General features: G+C 42.9%; 1 protein-coding gene and 1 long non-coding RNA gene across 5 annotated transcripts in view; one reads left to right on the plus strand and one right to left on the minus strand.

Moving 5' to 3' along the window:
* LOC120417925 (protein unc-79 homolog) overlaps positions 1–17435 on the minus strand; it is a 217400-nt gene that overhangs the window by 127137 nt on the left and 72828 nt on the right. The window lies entirely within an intron of this gene.
* Positions 4857–6433, plus strand: LOC120417927 (uncharacterized). Its single transcript, XR_008211963.1, has 2 exons — positions 4857–4947; positions 5005–6433. It is a non-coding gene; the product is annotated as an uncharacterized LOC120417927 (long non-coding RNA).

Raw genomic sequence — 17435 nt, forward strand, 5'->3', positions numbered from 1 at the left:
ACCGTTCAACTTAACGCCTGATTTTAACTTTTTGTTAATTCAACTCGCACATGAGCAGTTCTTTACGGAATCGGTCTTTTTTCTTTAATTTTAATTTTTGTATTTTTTAATCCGGCTGAAACTTTTTTGGTGCCTTCGGAATGCCCAAAGAAGCCATTTTGCATCATTAGTTTGTCCATATAATTTTCCATACAAATTTGGCAGCTATCCATACAAAAATGATGTATGAAAATTCAAAAATCTGTATCTTTTGAAGGAATTTTTTGATCGATTTGGTGTCTTCGGCAAAGTTGTAGGTATGGATACGGACTACACTGGAAAAAATAATACACGGTAAAAAAAATTTGGTGATTTAACTTTTATAGCCCGCCAGCCTATCGAACTCCCCTATGGTTAAGTGAGATGGCTTAAGCGCCACTCCCGAAGGAGACCATCCACCTGTTTGTCGGTTTGCCCAGCCGTAGAGACCTCTCGAGGGGGGTTCAGTAATCCCATTTCGGGACAGGGAGTTCTGTGGGGGTGTAAAACGCGTCGGAGGTACTCCGACTAGCGTACCAAGCCACTACCCAGGAAGGGTAGCTGAAAAAGAAACCGGAAACGGACTGGAGACCTCAGGGCGTGATTCATCACCTGCGGCCTTCAACAGTCCACCTGAAACAGTGCAACAGAAAAATAGCCAGTGGTCCAAGGGTTTCGGAGCCCTGACTCCAGTAGAAAAATAAAGTAAAATAGAATAAGGAAAGAATATCTACATTTATTTAATCGGTCGCGACCAACATGAGTCGACTCTCTCGGTCACCCTAGCATAAGTGTTTTTATAGCTACTGTGTGTCTAGGTTAAGTGCAGCAGGAAAAACATTTGTAGTGTTTGGTGTTCGTTTATTTACAGTGAGTCATTCATGTTTTCGTACGTACGTTTGTGTTTGCCGGCGATCCTCCCCTCTTCCTTTCCCTGAGATTCTGTTACTTCATCCAAAATCTACCGTGTGTTTGTCTTCCTTCTTCTTTCTTCTTCTTCCGGTTTAGGTGTGTGTGCTATGTGCGTTTTATGTATTCATTTTTTGACGTGTCGGAACAATCTCGACGCGCAGCGCCGCGCTACTTAGTTGGTAAGGTTGGTAGCGGGCGAAAAGGTGTGGGCCATGGTCTTACCACTAGTGCATGCTTTACTCACAGTTTGCTTGGCGTTCGCGGTCGACGATCACGTGGTCGTCTCGATACCTGTACTGCTGCTGCTGCTGGTTTCGAAGAAACTCTGAACGATCGGTTGGTGTTCGCTGCGGACGGCGTCTACGACGTCATCACTTGCTGCTGCTGCTGTTGCTGTTCTCCGGTTAACACCGGACGGGGCTCGAGCACGTGGTTGGTCGCACCTGCGAGGGAACCTCGACGACTTACTTTTGAAGATCTGCTGCTGCTGCTCGGCTGGAACGCTGGTTAGCTGATTGTTGGTTGCCGGTTCGCGTGTCCGCCTTCGAGGCCGGACTTCTCTCCCTCTTCACTCACTCACGTGGTTTCCTAACCTTCCAGGTTAGGTTGATGGCAGTTGGCGATCGCGATGGCGGATGTTGATCGCGATGGCGGTTATTTCAAGGACGCTGCGGTGACGATTGCTGCTGTCCTGTTACGGCGTGGCCGTACAGTTCCGCTGCCTAGCGCAGTTTGGCGAGCGCTGGCCTTCGGCGGCGTGGGCGTTGCGGCCGGATCGAAGCGGTAGCTGGTCCCCGGTAGTTCGGGCCGTCTGTGACGAGCGTGGCGGTGGATGCAGAGCTGGTCACGGGATAGATGTTAGGCTTCGCCCTGGGCAGGTGACCACGAGGTGGCCAACGACAGCACTTACCAGGATTTCTGGAACGCACATGCACGGCAGAATTTCACACATGCACACGACACGGCACTAGTTCGAACTACTAAATCTCGCTAAACTAGCTAACCAGGGAAAGGACAGAGAAACACATTACACTATAGATAACCTAAAAAGACAAACTCATGGAAACTAGAAAACCTACAATTTAATCACGAGACGCGCACAATCGAGGGCCACTGGTGCCTCTTCCGCGGAACTGATAAAAGTGAACCGTTGGGCGCGTCATCAGAACGCCGAGACTTATGAGAGGCTTCAGTTCCAAATTCCGTTCCCTCTCACGGTTACCAACCCTGGACAATAGCTTGTCATTCCCCTAGACCGCTTTATCACCTCCGAACCGCGAAAACGCGAAACTCTTCGCGAGATTCGTGCGGCTGGCTCTCCCCGATCTCCTGTGCTGGCTCACCTCAAGAGCAGAGTTTAAACCACTCGGCCATCTGGTTGAACGGAAAGCTTTTGGGATAACTGGCGCAAAAGGTACTCGGCATTTGAGTGACCAAAGGAATGAGCAAAGGTCACTCAGCAAGAAAGCTCTACACTGCGGCGTGTACGTTTAATACAGTTTAGGTATTTCTACTTCCCAATTATACCGACTGTACTTTTACTCCATATGTACACAGAAAAAAAAGTGTAAATTTACAGGACACTGAACGGATGTTTTACACGTAAACATGCTCGATGTAAATTTGAAAATTAATTTAACTTGTTGTATTGCACGTAAAGAGCCAAAATGTAAAATTAAATCAGACGTAATTGACAAAACTGATTGAAATGAAAATTTTGGCTAGAAATTTTGTTAATTTGAACGCCCAAAAAACATGTAAATGTCGAAACTAATGTAAAAATGAGTAATGTAAATTTCAAAAACAACATTTTTTGCCAATGACAGAAGGCAAAAACAAAACAGCATTGATACCTGTTTGAGCTTGTTCGTTTCAGTTCAGACCAGGCGCTCGTCAAAATAAGTTTGTATCTTTCATTGAAAGGCAATCCAGATTCAATTCAGAAACAGAAAAAGGTGCACTTGGTCAAGCCCCAAATCAGTTCAATTTGTCGAGTAAGGTAATTCATCAGAAAAAGTAACAAGCAAAACAATGCAAATCGGCCAATACCGAAGTGTTAACAAGCCGTCCATCCTGCTCACGTCAGTTGATGTTTACATTTTGAATGAGTAGGATAGACTATTTGTTTACATTTCGTCTTTGGTTCATTAACATTTTTAGCCAGCTCTTTTGTAAAAAAAAGTTTGTTTACATTTCATTTTTTAGAAACGAAGTGACTAGACCAGACATAATTCGACGTCCACTTAGACTTTGAAAGGGCAGGTTCCTGCCTCGGCTCCTTCGTTCCGTGGATTCTTACCCTGAAGCGAAGAGTTCTGAGTTCTCCGGGTTTCCGGCACGCAGGAAGGTTTTCGGAATCAGGTTTAAGAGAAGCCGCTGCCGATGGCATCATCCTCTGCTGCTCTGGATCGTAGGCTGGCGGTTCGTTCCGGTCCAGACTTAGGCCTCTACGGTCGGTTCCAGATGCGTCGTGCTGGTTTGCCGGCCCCGCTGAACCTTGTCTGTCCCGCAGCAGACGTTCTTTTCCGTGAGCATCTGATTGCCCGGCTAGATTCCATGCAGTACAGCTTCCAGCAGGCTTTTTTGAACACCAGTCGCTCGGATATGCTTTCACGTATGTTGACGAATTAGTTTTTTTAAAGATTTTCACGAACGCAGCTTACAAAACTCACAAAAAGTTAAAAATAATTTGCGCTGATCAAAGCGATGCAAACAAACGTCAAAAAAATTCACGACTGCTTACACTCTAAAAGATATAAATTTATATTTTCGGATATTCTTTCCGTACCTCTTGCTTAATGAGCTTAATTTTGAGAATGCACCGCTTGCCTTTTTTTGAGTAAGTCTCAAGCTTAATTTCGTATTATTTTTTTTCTACCATTTTAAACTACGCAGTTGCCGTCTGCAGGGGGTGACAATGGGTTTGGGCCGAAATTGGGTCAATGTCACCCCTGCTGGCGGTTATAAAAATAATGGCAAAAAAATGAAAAAAGGAACAATAAGAAAAAAGTATTAACAAGTTACCATCTCATTAGAATTTTGAGTAAATTCAGTAAATTTGGCAAACAAATTATTTGAAAGACCAACGACAAATTGAAGACAAACAGTGCATGATGCTTGTTTTAAAAATAATTATCAATTGTTTTAAACAGGATGATTTTTTTTTTTGTTTTGCTAAAAATCTAATCAAAAAATATTTAAATTGAAGTTTTAACTTTTTGGATTGAATTGGGTCCTAAAATTAAGATTAGCTTATTTTGTTACACACAACGATGAGGCTTATCTGTCTGAGCACAATGACATTTTGTACGTAAACAAAAAGTTTAACATTGATTTTTAAATTTATTTTGAACATCAGGGTCACAGCCTTTCTTGGCATAAATTGTCTTTTTCGACAGCTCGTTCCAAAGGGACTATGTTGATCCAATTAAAATATTTTTTTTTAATTAAATTTTTTTTATCAGAAACAGTTTAGGTACATAAAGCTTTTAGACCATACTGTTTGTAATAAAAAAAACCTTTTTTAACTATCGCAGTGTACTGAAATAACTATCAAACTCATGGAAAACATATTTTCCTAAATCAGATTTTTACAAGATTTTTTTAGTTCAATCTAAATAATCACAATGGGTCAATGTGGATGTGTAAACAAGCAGTCCATCCTGCTCATGGTTATTATAAACATACACTGACGTAAGCAGGGTTGACTGCTTCTTCGCAAATCTACATTGGCCCATTTACATAGTTTTGCTTGAGTCAATCGCTAATTACACCAAAATGGTTATGAACGTCATGCAGGAACGTGTGCTTTACTCATTCTAGTACCTCTCACAAGCATTTTAAACTGCTTTATTTTAATTCGTCGGCACCGTGTACTGCTTGTTTGTTTTGATTTCGAAAAATCTATTTGTCAGATCATAATTTTATCAGTACTACATTCTGAAGGTGCATTTTAAGTGTTAATTAGTGAGAAACATCTTTCGGCGCTTTATAAAATTTTAGTCAAAAGTTTAAAAAGTAAGTAATTGAGTTATAAAAACATAATCTTAAACTAATCGAATGCTTTAACCATAGTCGTTTACTATTATGTCACCGGAGGAATACCCGACTTTCTCAACACCCTCAAGCTTCTGTAATCCTCGAACTCGGCGAATCAGATCCAGAACCTGCTGGTTGAGTGGATCAAGCAACGCTCACCAAGATGCACCTCAGCGAGGAATTCCTGTCCCGGGTACTGGTTTAGTGGTTGTGCCGTTGCACAATTCGATGCAGCAGTCGCCGGTGGAGAGTGAAATGGAGAATGCCGTTCCGACGCTGAAATCGTTGACCGACCGTGTTCGGCCCGTTGATGACGAGTATTTTTCGAGTTCAACGGCGGCGGTAGCTGGTAGGTTGTGAGTTGTAGAACAATTGCTAATGTTTAGTTGCTCACTTACTCTCTCTCTCTCTTCCACCCTTTGGAACCATAGGCTCATTGATTTGCGAACACTAAATCAAAGTGAAAACCAACAGCAACAACAGAAGCACCCATCCGGGAGTGGCGACAGATGCCTAGATCGTCGAGGTTGTGCCGCTGGAGATCGACCGCACGAGCAAGGCTCGATGGAAACTGGTCTAGTCAGAGTGCGGACAGTGAGCACATCCGACGCTGCTGCTGAGTTGGGTGTTCTGATACAAGGCGGTGAAGGACTGGCAGAAGGTGACGATTGGACGAACCAGAAGATCCAAGGAACAGCTGCGAGCCAACGGAAACATTGCAATCCAGCAATCTCAAGAGGGCTACCTGAACGCCGGAGGGACGCTAGTCTCTGTGTCGGTGGCAGATGTCCAGAGAAGTCAACGAAGTGGAGATGGCCAGCGTTGCGCAGCAGATTCAACTGGGGTAGTCCGAAGATCCCGAACAGCATCGCCATGCCGAGAGCGCTGGCGACCAGAGGCTCACGTCAGCTGATGACATCATTAAATGAACGAATCAGGTACAGTTTCAGTTTTTTTGATTTTTTTACTCATAGTTTCTTTTTACATGTTATAACCGAGTTTTAAAGTGAATCAAATCAAATTCCCACCCAAATCACGAAAGAGTATGATGGTTCTCCGTTGAATCTAGATTTTGATGTTATTTTCTAAGCCTTCTGCTTGTTTCGAATGATTTTCTTTTATTTTTTAGGGTCAGCTTTGAGTTCCATACCATAACAATATTGGATATTCAAATTTGATCAAAAAGATAGCTAAAGGATATCGTTCAAAACAAACGGCATACAAATGCGATTGAAATTTATATCAGATTCTAGATTCAACGGAGTAAAACATTTTTTTGGTTTGGTAAATTTACGTAGGTTTCATCGGAAATTTACAAGATTTTAAGCACAGTTTGTTCGGCAGGTTTACATCGGATGGCATTTAAATTTAAAATGAATTTGATGTAAATTCGCATCATTAAAGACGTGCACTTTTGGTACATCATAAATGATGTAAATTTACCGAATTATTTTTTTCTGTGTACTCGTTACACTTTTTATCACTAAAACTTGATTTGCAAAAAAACACTATTTTTAATTTATTTTTATTTTTTTTTATATGTTTTAGAGTAGGTACATAATTGCCAACTTTTCAGAAATTTCCAGGTTGTGCAAAAAATCATTGACCGAAATGAATCATTACTGATTTAAAAAAAAATCGAAATTTTGGTCGCAAAAATTTTTTAACTTCATTTTTCGATGTAAAATTGAATTTTCAATCAATAAGTACTTTAGTGAAATTTTCATAAAGTGCACCGTTTTCAAGTTATAGCCATTTTTATTTAACTTTTTTCAAAACAGTCGAAGTTTTTCATTTTTTTAAATTAGTGCCCATATTTGCCCACTTTTTAAAAAAATATTTTTGAACAGCTGAGAAAATTCTCTATATTTTGCTCTTTCGGACTTTGTTGATACGACCTTTAGTTGCTGAGATATTGCCATGCAAAGGTTTAAAAAACAGGAAAATTGATGTTTTCTAAGTCTCACCCAAACAGCCCACCATATTTCAATGACGATATCTCAGCAACTAATGGTCCAATTTTCAATGTTGAAATATGAAACATTTGTGAAATTTTCCGATCTTTTCGAAAACAATACTTTCAAAATTTTAAAAATCAAGAGTAACATTTTAAAAGAGCGAATTGAATGTTACAAATGTTTCATATTTTAACATTGAAAATCGGACCATTAGTTGCTGAGATATCGACATTGAAAAATGGTGGACTGTTTGGGTGAGACTTAGAAAACATCAATTTTCCTGTTTTTAAACCTTTGCATTGCAATATCTCAGCAACTAAAGGTCGTATCAACAAAGCCAGATGAAGCAAAATATAGAGAATTTTCTCAGCTATTCAATTTTTTTTTCAAAAGTGGGCAAACATGTGCACTTATTTAAAAAAATGAAAAACTGCGACTTTTTTCTAAAAAGTCACTTAAATATGGATTTAACTTGAAAACGGTGCACTTTATCAAAATTTCACTAAAGTACTTGCAAATTTGGTTTTACATCGAAAAATGAAGTTGAAAAATTTTTGCGACCGAAATTTCGATTTTTTTTTTAAATCAGTATTGATTAAAAAATTATAACTCGGTCAATGATTTTTTGCACAACCTGGAAATTTCTGAAAAGTTGGCATTTTATGTCCTCTAAAACATATCAAAAAATTAAAAAAATTAAAAATAGTGTTTTTTTGCAAATCAAGTTTTAGTGATAAAAAGTTAAATAAAAAAAAAGGTGCAGGTGGTTATGTTCTACATGACCAATATGACAAAGAACTTTGTACAAAACTCCTAAAAAATATTCTATTTTATTTTATATTTTTAAAACATTGCCTATGTATTTAATCCTAAATAATTTATTCCTATAAAATGTTTTCAATCTTTGGCACCTCTGTGGAAATAAATTGCCAAAACAAGTATGGTTCGGAAAATGTCCAATCAAAATGGTAATTTTCATGTCCAGTATCAAAAACCATGAATTTTGATACCCATATTGCCCCAAGTCGTATGGTTCGATTAATGTCCCCCGGTAGAACCTTCCCGAGGGCACTGGCCACTCCGGGTGTGGCCAATCCAGTCCAGGCCATTTTCATTATCAGTTTCAAAAACCATGAATTTTGATACCCATATTGGCCCAAGTCGTATGGTTCGATTAATGTCCCCCCGGTAGAACCTTCCCGAGGGCACTGGCCACTCCGGGTGTGGCCAATCCAGTCAAAATGGCCATTTTCATTATCAGTTTCAAAAACCATGAATTTTGATACCCATATTGCCCCAAGTCGTATGGTTCGATTAATGTCCCCCCGGTAGAACCTTCCCGAGGGCACTGGCCACTCCGGGTGTGGCCAATCCAGTCAAAATGGCCATTTTCATTATCAGTTTCAAAAACCATGAATTTTGATACCCATATTGCCCCAAGTCGTATGGTTCGATTAATGTCCCCCCGGTAGAACCTTCCCGAGGGCACTGGCCACTCCGGGTGTGGCCAATCCAGTCAAAATGGCCATTTTCATTATCAGTTTCAAAAACCATGAATTTTGATACCCATATTGCCCCAAGTCGTATGGTTCGATTAATGTCCCCCCGGTAGAACCTTCCCGAGGGCACTGGCCACTCCGGGTGTGGCCAATCCAGTCAAAATGGCCATTTTCATTATCAGTTTCAAAAACCATGAATTTTGATACCTATATTGCCCCAAGTCGTATGGTTCGATTAATGTCCCCCCGGTAGAACCTTCCCGAGGGCACTGGCCACTCCGGGTGTGGCCAATCCAGTCAAAATGGCCATTTTCATTATCAGTTTCAAAAACCATGAATTTTGATACCCATATTGCCCCAAGTCGTATGGTTCGATTAATGTCCCCCCGGTAGAACCTTCCCGAGGGCACTGGCCACTTCGGGTGTGGCCAATCCAGTCAAAATGGCCATTTTCATTATCAGTTTCAAAAACCATGAATTTTGATACCCATATTGCCCCAAGTCGTATGGTTCGATTAATGTCCCCCCGGTAGAACCTTCCCGAGGGCACTGGCCACTCCGGGTGTGGCCAATCCAGTCAAAATGGCCATTTTCATTATCAGTTTCAAAAACCATGAATTTTGATACCCATATTGGCCCAAGTCGTATGGTTCGATTAATGTCCCCCCGGTAGAACCTTCCCGAGGGCACTGGCCACTCCGGGTGTGGCCAATCCAGTCAAAATGGCCATTTTCATTATCAGTTTCAAAAACCATGAATTTTGATACCCATATTGCCCCAAGTCGTATGGTTCGATTAATGTCCCCCCGGTAGAACCTTCCCGAGGGCACTGGCCACTCCGGGTGTGGCCAATCCAGTCAAAATGGCCATTTTCATTATCAGTTTCAAAAACCATGAATTTTGATACCCATATTGCCCCAAGTCGTATGGTTCGATTAATGTCCCCCCGGTAGAACCTTCCCGAGGGCACTGGCCACTCCGGGTGTGGCCAATCCAGTCAAAATGGCCATTTTCATTATCAGTTTCAAAAACCATGAATTTTGATACCCATATTGCCCCAAGTCGTATGGTTCGATTAATGTCCCCCCGGTAGAACCTTCCCGAGGGCACTGGCCACTTCGGGTGTGGCCAATCCAGTCAAAATGGCCATTTTCATTATCAGTTTCAAAAACCATGAATTTTGATACCTATATTGCCCCAAGTCGTATGGTTCGATTAATGTCCCCCCGGTAGAACCTTCCCGAGGGCACTGGGCACTCCGGGTGTGGCCAATCCAGTCAAAATGGCCATTTTCATTATCAGTTTCAAAAACCATGAATTTTGATACCCATATTGCCCCAAGTCGTATGGTTCGATTAATGTCCCCCCGGTAGAAACTTCCCGAGGGCACTGGCCACTCCGGGTGTGGCCAATCCAGTCAAAATGGCCATTTTCATTATCAGTTTCAAAAACCATGAATTTTGATACCCATATTGCCCCAAGTCGTATGGTTCGATTAATGTCCCCCCGGTAGAACCTTCCCGAGGGCACTGGCCACTTCGGGTGTGGCCAATCCAGTCAAAATGGCCATTTTCATTATCAGTTTCAAAAACCATGAATTTTGATACCTATATTGCCCCAAGTCGTATGGTTCGATTAATTTCCCCCCAGTAGAACCTTCCCTAGGGCACTGGCCACTCCGGGTGTGGCCAATATCCTATAAATGTGGCCCCAAGCCCATTGCCCCAAATCATTCTGGTCCGGTGAACGTCCTTACAATCTTCATAAGAACAGAATTCCTCCCAATTTAGTGCACAAACTGTGTTTTTCAATGTGTGCGTGTGTGTGTGTGAGCAATAAAATTACCACCGTGGATCCGCTTTTGTTGAAACCTCGTAAGGCACTGATTTTTTCTGAGACTATCTGTTAGCTTAAATAGTTCGCATGAAATGTGGCAACATGGTGCAAATTTTGCCTCCTCTCCTGTTTACGTGGAACTGTCACGCGAGAATGTTGCACCACTGTTGCCACATTTCATGCGAACTATTTAAGCTAACAGATAGCCTCAGAAAAATTCAGTGCCTTACGAGGTTTCGACAAAAGCGGATCCACGGTGGTAATTTTATTGCTCACACACACACACGCACACATTGAAAAACACAGTTTGTGCACTAAATTGGGAGGGATTCTGTTCTTATGAAGATTGTAAGGACGTTCACCGGACCAGAATGATTTGGGGCAATGGGCTTGGGACCACATTTATAGGATATTGGCCACACCCGGAGTGGCCAGTGCCCTCGGGAAGGTTCTACCGGGGGGACATTAATCGAACCATACGACTTGGGGCAATATGGGTATCAAAATTCATGGTTTTTTAAACTGGTAATGAAAATGGCCATTTTGACCGGAGTGGATACACCCGGAGTGGCAATTGCCCTGGGGAAGGTTCTACCGGGGGGACATTAATCGAACCATACGACTTGGGGCAATATGGGTATCAAAATTCATGGTTTTTGAAACTGATAATGAAAATGGCCATTTTGACTGGATTGGCCACACCCGGAGTGGCCAGTGCCCTCGGGAAGGTTCTACCGGGGGACATTAATCGAACCATACGACTTGGGGCAATATGGGTATCAAAATTCATGGTTTTTTAAACTGGTAATGAAAATGGCCATTTTGACCGGAGTGGATACACCCGGAGTGGCAATTGCCCTGGGGAAGGTTCTACCGGGGGGGGAGATTAATCGAACCATACGACTTGGGGCAATATGGGTATCAAAATTCATGGTTTTTGAAACTTGTAATGAAAATGGCCATTTTGACCGGATTGGCCACACCCGGAGTGGTCAGTGCCCTGGGAAAGGTTCTACCAGGGGGACATTATTCGAACCATACGACTTGGGGTAATATGGGAATCCAAATTCATGGTTTTTGAAACTGGTAATGAAAATGACAATTTTGACCGGATTGGCCACACCCGGATTGGCCACACCCGTAGTGGCCAAACCATGAATTTTGATACCCATATGGCCCAAGTCGTATGGTTCGATTAATGTCCCCCCCGATAGAACATTCCCCAGGGCAATTGCCACTCCGGTTGTGGCCACTCCGGTCAAAATGGCCATTTTCATTACCAGTTTAAAAAACCATGAATTTTGATACCCATATTGCCCCAAGTCGTATGGTTCGATTAATGTCCCCCCGGTAGAACCTTCCCGAGGGCACTGACCACTCCAGGTGTGGCCAATCCGGTCAAAATGGCCATTTTCATTACAAGTTTCAAAAACCATGAATTTTGATACCTATTATCCGCTTACCACCAAACCGAAGTGCGCAACACTTCTGTTGCGCGAAAAAATCTGTTGCGCCGAACAAAAATGCTGTGGTTTGTCGTTAGCGTGTACATCAGCCTGTGGCCAACAGCTTTGACAGGTGGCGCCTGTATTTTGATTTTTGTCTGCTTTCACAATATATTGCCCCAAGTCGTATGGTTCGATTAATGTCCCCCCGGTAGAACCTTCCCGAGGGCACTGGCCACTCCGGGTGTTACCAATTCGGTCAAAATGGCCATTTTCATTACTGGTTTCAAAAACCATTAATTTCGATACGGGACCATCCATAAACCACGTGGACACTTTTTTGGGAATCTTTTAAACCCCCCCCCCCTCCCCTCGTGGACAATTGTCCATACAAAAAAAGAAATTTGTATGGATCGTGGACAATCGCCATAACCCCCCCCCCCCACCTAAAGTGTCCACGTGGTTTATGGATGGTCCCTACCCATATTGCCCCAAGTCGTATGGTTCGATTAATGTCCCCCCGGTAGAACCTTCCCGAGGGCACTGCCTACTCCGGGTGTGGCCAATCCAGTCATAATGGCCATTTTCATCACCAGTATCAAAAACCATGAATTTTGATACCCATATTGCCCCAAGTCGTATGGTTCGCTTAATTTCCCCCCGGTAGAACCTTCCCGAGGGCACTGGCCACTCCGGGTGTGGTCAATCCAGTCAAAATGGCCATTTTCATTACCAGTTTCAAAAACCATGAATTTTGATACCTATATTGCCCCAAGTCGTATGGTTCGATTAATGTCCCCCGGTAGAACCTTCCCGAGGGCACTGGCCACTCCGGGTGTTACCAATTCGGTCAAAATGGCCATTTTCATTACTGGTTTCAAAAACCATTAATTTCGATACGGGACCATCCATAAACCACGTGGACACTTTTTTGGGAATCTTTTAAACCCCCCCCCCCTCCCCTCGTGGACAATACGGGACCATCCATAAACCACGTGGACACTTTTTTGGGAATCTTTTAAACCCCCCCCTCCCCTCGTGGACAATTGTCCATACAAAAAAAGAAATTTGTATGGATCGTGGACAATCGCCATAACCCCCCCCCCCCCACCTAAAGTGTCCACGTGGTTTATGGATGGTCCCTACCCATATTGCCCCAAGTCGTATGGTTCCGTAAATGTCCTCCCGGTAGAACCTTCCCGAGGGCAATGGCCACTCCGGGTGTGGCCAATCCTGCCAAAATGGCCATTTTCATCACCAGTATCAAAAACCATGAATTTTGATACGCATATTGCCCCAAGTCGTATGGTTCCGTAAATGTCCTCCCGGTAGAACCTTCCCTCAGGGCACTGGCCACTCCGGGTGTTGCCAATTCTGCCAAAATGGCCATTTTCATCAACAGTATCAAAAACCATGAATTTTGATACCCATATTGCCCAAATTTGTATGGTTCCGTAAATGTCCTCCCGGTAGAACCTTCCCTCAGGGCAATGGCCACTCCGGGTGTGGCCAATCCTGCCAAAATGGTCATTTTCATTATCAGTTTCAAAAACCATGAATTTTGATACCCATATTGCCCCAAGTCGTATGGTTCGATTAATGTCCTCCCGGTAGAACCTTCCCTCAGGGCAATGGCCACTCCGGGTGTGGCCAATCCTGCCAAAATGGTCATTTTCATTACCAGTATCAAAAACCATGAATTTTGATACCCATATTGCCCAAATTTGTATGGTTCCGTAAATGTCCTCCCGGTAGAACCTTCCCACAGGGCACTGGCCAATCCGGGTGTGGCCAATCCGGTCAAAATGGCCATTTTCATCACCAGTATCAAAAACCATGAATTTTGATACGCATATTGCCCCAAGTCGTATGGTTCCGTAAATGTCCTCCCGGTAGAACCTTCCCTCAGGGCAATGGCCACTCCGGGTGTGGCCAATCCTGCCAAAATGGTCATTTTCATTACCAGTATCAAAAACCATGAATTTTGATACCCATATTGCCCAAATTTGTATGGTTCCGTAAATGTCCTCCCGGTAGAACCTTCCCTCAGGGCAATGGCCAATTCGGGTGTGGCCAATCCGGCCAAAATGGCCATTTTCATCACCAGTATCAAAAACCATGAATTTTGATACCCATATTGCCCAAATTTGTATGGTTCCGTAAATGTCCTCCCGGTAGAACCTTCCCACAGGGCACTGGCCACTCCATTTTCATCACCAGTATCAAAAACCATGAATTTTGATACCCATATTGCCCCAAGTCGTATGGTTCCGTAAATGTCCTCCCGGTAGAACCTTCCCTCAGGGCAATGGCCACTCCGGGTGTGGCCAATCCTGCCAAAATGGTCATTTTCATTACCAGTATCAAAAATCATGAATTTTGATACGCATATTGCCCCAAGTCGTATGGTTCGATTAATGTCCTCCCGGTAGAACCTTCCCACAGGGCACTGGCCACTCCGGGTGTGGCCAATCCGGTCAAAATGGCCATTTTCATCACCAGTATCAAAAATCATGAATTTTGATACCCATATTGCCCCAAGTCGTATGGTTCGATTAATGTTCTCCCGGTAGAACCTTCCCTCAGGGCAATGGCCACTCCGGGTGTGGCCAATCCTGCCAAAATGGTCATTTTCATTACCAGTATCAAAAACCATGAATTTTGATACCCATATTGCCCAAATTTGTATGGTTCCGTAAATGTCCTCCCGGTAGAACCTTCCCTCAGGGCAATGGCCAATCCGGGTGTGGCCAATCCTGCCAAAATGGTCATTTTCATTACCAGTATCAAAAACCATGAATTTTGATACCCATATTGCCCAAATTTGTATGGTTCCGTAAATGTCCTCCCGGTAGAACCTTCCCACAGGGCACTGGCCACTCCGGGTGTGGCCAATCCGGTCAAAATGGCCATTTTCATCACCAGTATCAAAAACCATGAATTTTGATACGCATATTGCCCCAAGTCGTATGGTTCGATTAATGTCCTCCCGGTAGAACCTTCCCTCAGGACAATGGCCACTCCGGGTGTGGCCAATCCTGCCAAAATGGTCATTTTCATTACCAGTATCAAAAACCATGAATTTTGATACCCATATTGCCCAAATTTGTATGGTTCCGTAAATGTCCTCCCGGTAGAACCTTCCCTCAGGGCAATGGCCACTCCGGGTGTGGCCAATCCTGCCAAAATGGTCATTTTCATTACCAGTATCAAAAACCATGAATTTTGATACCCATATTGCCCAAATTTGTATGGTTCCGTAAATGTCCTCCCGGTAGAACCTTCCCTCAGGGCAATGGCCACTCCGGGTGTGGCCAATCCTGCCAAAATGGTCATTTTCATTACCAGTATCAAAAACCATGAATTTTGATACCCATATTGCCCAAATTTGTATGGTTCCGTAAATGTCCTCCCGGTAGAACCTTCCCTCAGGGCAATGGCCACTCCGGGTGTGGCCAATCCTGCCAAAATGGTCATTTTCATTACCAGTATCAAAAACCATGAATTTTGATACCCATATTGCCCAAATTTGTATGGTTCCGTAAATGTCCTCCCGGTAGAACCTTCCCACAGGGCACTGGCCACTCCGGGTGTGACCGATATCCTACCAAATTGTTCCCAATAATTTCGGTATTCCGGTGACCGTTCTGGCTACCGTCAATAACTTCTTGGACCTCCTCTCAGTTCGTGCACCACCTGCGTGTGTGTGTGTGTGAGCAATAAAATTCCCAACGTAAGGTCCGTCTTTGATGAAAGTCTGATGGACACTAAATCCTCCAGAGGCTAATTTTTAGCTTAAATAGTTTTCACGGCATCTACGCAACAGGAACAGAATGTCACGCCGAGGGCTTGCGACGGTAACGCTACATTTTCGAAAAATTTTGCATTGACACCGCAGATAGAGCTTTAAGACAAAGTCCTTTGTCAAAAGTTAAATAAAAAAAATCACCAAATTTTTTTTACCGTGTATTTTTTTCCAGTGTAGTCCGTATCCATACCTACAACTTTGCTGAAGACACCAAATCGATCAAAAAATTTCTTCAAAAGATACATATTTTTGAATTTTCATACATCATTTTTGTATGGACAGCTGCCAAATTTGTATGGAAAATTATATGGACAAACTAATGATGTAAAATGGCTTCTTTGGGCATACCGAAGGCACCAAAAAAGTTTCAGCCGGATTAAAAAATACAAAAAAAAAATCGAATGACCGAAATCTCAGAGAATTGCTTACATGCGGTTAATTAACTCGTTCGAGGAACCACAATCTAGATCGTACTAGTGTCGGCTATTAGATAGCATAAGAGGACAAGTCTAGGGCTTCGGGGCCCTTTTATATCCTCCGCTCTCCGAGGTAGTCTGTCCCAGCGGGTCCACTTCTCTCTCTCCCATAGATTCTGCTGGTCATCTTATGCGTTGCGAAACGCAAAGTTTGAATTTCCCAATCTCGCCATACTGGAACGCCGCAACTACCTAACTCCCTACACCTAGTGGTTGTGCATGAGAGCGGCGCGTCTTTGTTAGTAATCGTAACCATTAGCTAAGAGGCCTTAATTCTAATGTTAGTTTAATACATGATTTTTTAATCGAATCATGATTTACCAACCAATTAGTGATTATTGGTAACAATGAACTGCCCTTTTAAATCTAAGATCTGTTGCTCAACTCACTCTCATGCATTGAAAATGAACCTTCATTATAGTGAAGTGGGCTGCGATTTCGGTACGCAAGCAAATCAAATTTTATAGCGAAAAGAGATGTAATCTAGGATGTAATGTACATAGTCTATAAAAAAAAACAAAATATTTCATAGTTGGGCCGATAATGATCGAATTGGAACCCATCGGTTACATCATCCCTTATATTCGGTACAGTTTACAGATCGGCCAATGTTCAAAAAATCATAGAAAATCAATAATTGAACTTATTGATTCGCTTTTACCTTCATTTGAAAGCTCATCTTGCGATCTTTCGAATGCTGTATCGAACAACTGCAAATTTTAACTTTTATAACAAGTTTTTAAAAAAACTTTGACCTTTGAAATCCACAAATTTGGAAAACTTTTTTCTTATGGATGTAAACAAACATTGGTTCTCTCCATGAGTACATTTTTTTACAAAATAATGACTTCACGCACTGAAACCAACGAATCTCAAGCTTAGTTATGTTTTATGAATGGTCTGATAACTTTCTTTTTGTGAAAATATTAGTTAAATTCAGGTGTTCCACAATTGTGGGAGGCACAATAACATCCCAAAATTATGGAACATCAGATCCCGTTTGACAGCTCAACGTGGTGGACACGTTTTTCCTCTGTTGTTGCTGCGCGAAAAGTGCTTGTGGATGGAGGCTGAAGATTTCTCCGACGACGAGTTTCTTCCCGATGTCGGAACGCGGAAGCGGAAGAAGACGTCGCCGACGTCGTAAATGGCAACGAGGAACAGCTCCTCAACAACAACAAGTTCAGCCCGCTGGTGGAGAACAACAACAACAACAATAACAAAGGTAACCCAGCCGGGAAAGGAAACGTCCCACCGGTTCCAGTGGCCAAGAAACCACCTCCTCTGGTGGTAAAGAATATGAGCTTCGGCAAGCTGAGGAGTGTAATGTTGTCGTGCACAACCAAGCCAAGTTACAAGCTGACTCCGTTTGGGATCAAATTGCTGTGTATCTCCGAGTACCGTTTCTATACCCACGAGAAACGAAGCGAGCGGCAACTCCGCGT

This window comes from Culex pipiens, chromosome 2 (genome assembly GCF_016801865.2).
Source record: "Culex pipiens pallens isolate TS chromosome 2, TS_CPP_V2, whole genome shotgun sequence".
NCBI classification, from domain to species: Eukaryota; Metazoa; Arthropoda; class Insecta; order Diptera; family Culicidae; genus Culex; species Culex pipiens.